The following is a 1,629-nucleotide window of genomic DNA, read 5'->3' as shown; positions in this document are numbered from 1 at the left end:
CTGGTGAGGGTTCTCTTCCCAGCTTGCAAACAGCTGTCTTCTGCTGTGTCCTTACATGGTGGAGAGGGGGGAGTGAAAGACAACTTTCCTCTTCTCTCTTCTTAGAAGGATACTAATCCCATCATGAGGATCCCTCCCTCATGATCTCATCTAAACCGAATTATCTCCCAAGGTCTAACATCCTAACACCATCACACTGGGGGTTAGGGCTTCGACATATGAGTCTTTGGGGGACACAAACATTTAGTCCATGACAACTTTCTTTTTTTTTTTTTTTTCAGACGGAGTCTTGCTCTGTCACCCAGGCTGGAGTGCAGTGGTGTGATCTTGGCTCACTGCAGCCACCGCCTCCCGGGTTCAAGCAGTTCTCCCACCACAGCCTCCCAAGTAATTGGGATTACAGGTGTCTGCCTCCATGCCCAGCTAATTTTTGTATTTTTAGTAGAGACAGGGTCTTCCCATGTTGGCCAGGCTGGTCTTGAACTCCTGACCTCAAGTGATCCACCTACCTCGGCCTCCCAAAGTGCTGGGATTACAGGTGAGCCACTGCTCCCGGCCCCGTAACAACTTTCTAAGCTGAATAAGAAACATCTATGAAAAAGCTATAACTAACATATTTACTGGTCCTAAGATCAGGAACAAGTAAGGATGTCTGATATACTATTGAACTTAGTATAGAAGACATAGCCAGACCAATTAGTAAGGAAAATTAAATAAAAGGCATACATATTGAAAAAGAAGAAATAAAACTGTTCTTATTTGCAGATACAATGATTGTTTATATAGAAAATCCCAATAATCTACAAAAAAAAAATTCCTGGAACTAAGTGACTTCAGCAAGGCAACAGGATACAAGATTAACATATAGCGACCTCCCCCCATTGTATTTCTCTGTACTAAGCAATCAACACCTGGAAGCTGAAATTAAAAATATGTAAAAATATGCAAACTAAAAGTGTACAATCACTAAAAAATGTAATGCTTAGGTGTAAATGTAACAAAATTTGCACAGGAATTGTATGCTGATATCTACAAAATGCTAAATGCTAATGAAAGAAAGATCTAAATAGAGAGATACTCTGTGTTCGTTGGTTAGAAGACTCAGCATAGTAAGGATATTAATTCTCCCAAATTGACACACGGGTTTCATGCAATTTCTGTCAAAACTTTCAGCCCAATTTTCTGTAGATATACACAAGATTATTCTAATGTTTGTATGGAAAGGCACAGGAACTAGAATAGCTGTAGTAGGTTGAATGTTGGGCCCCAAAAATGTTTGTCCACATCCAAATCCCTTGTACTTGTGAATATGACTTTATTCAGTAAAATGATTTTTGCAAATGTGATTAAGAATCTTGAGATGAGGCCAGGCACGGTGGCTCATGCCTGTAATCCCAGCACTTTGGGAGGCTGAGGCAGGTGGATCACCTGAGGTCAGGAGTTCGAGACTAGCCTGGCCAACACGGTGAAACCTGGTCTCTACTGAAAATACAAAAATTAGCAGGGTGTGGTGGTGCATGCCTGTAATCCTAGCTACTCGGGAGGCTGAGGCAAGAGAATTGCTTGAACCTGGGAGGCAGAGGTTGCAATGAGCCGAGATTGCACCACTGCACTCCAGCCTGGGCAACA

The sequence above is a fragment of the Hylobates moloch genome, unplaced genomic scaffold, assembly GCF_009828535.3.
Source record: "Hylobates moloch isolate HMO894 unplaced genomic scaffold, HMol_V3 SCAFFOLD_7, whole genome shotgun sequence".
NCBI lineage: Eukaryota > Metazoa > Chordata > Mammalia > Primates > Hylobatidae > Hylobates > Hylobates moloch.
The sequence above is the reverse complement of the archived record's forward strand: the minus strand, read 5'-3'. Positions refer to the sequence as shown.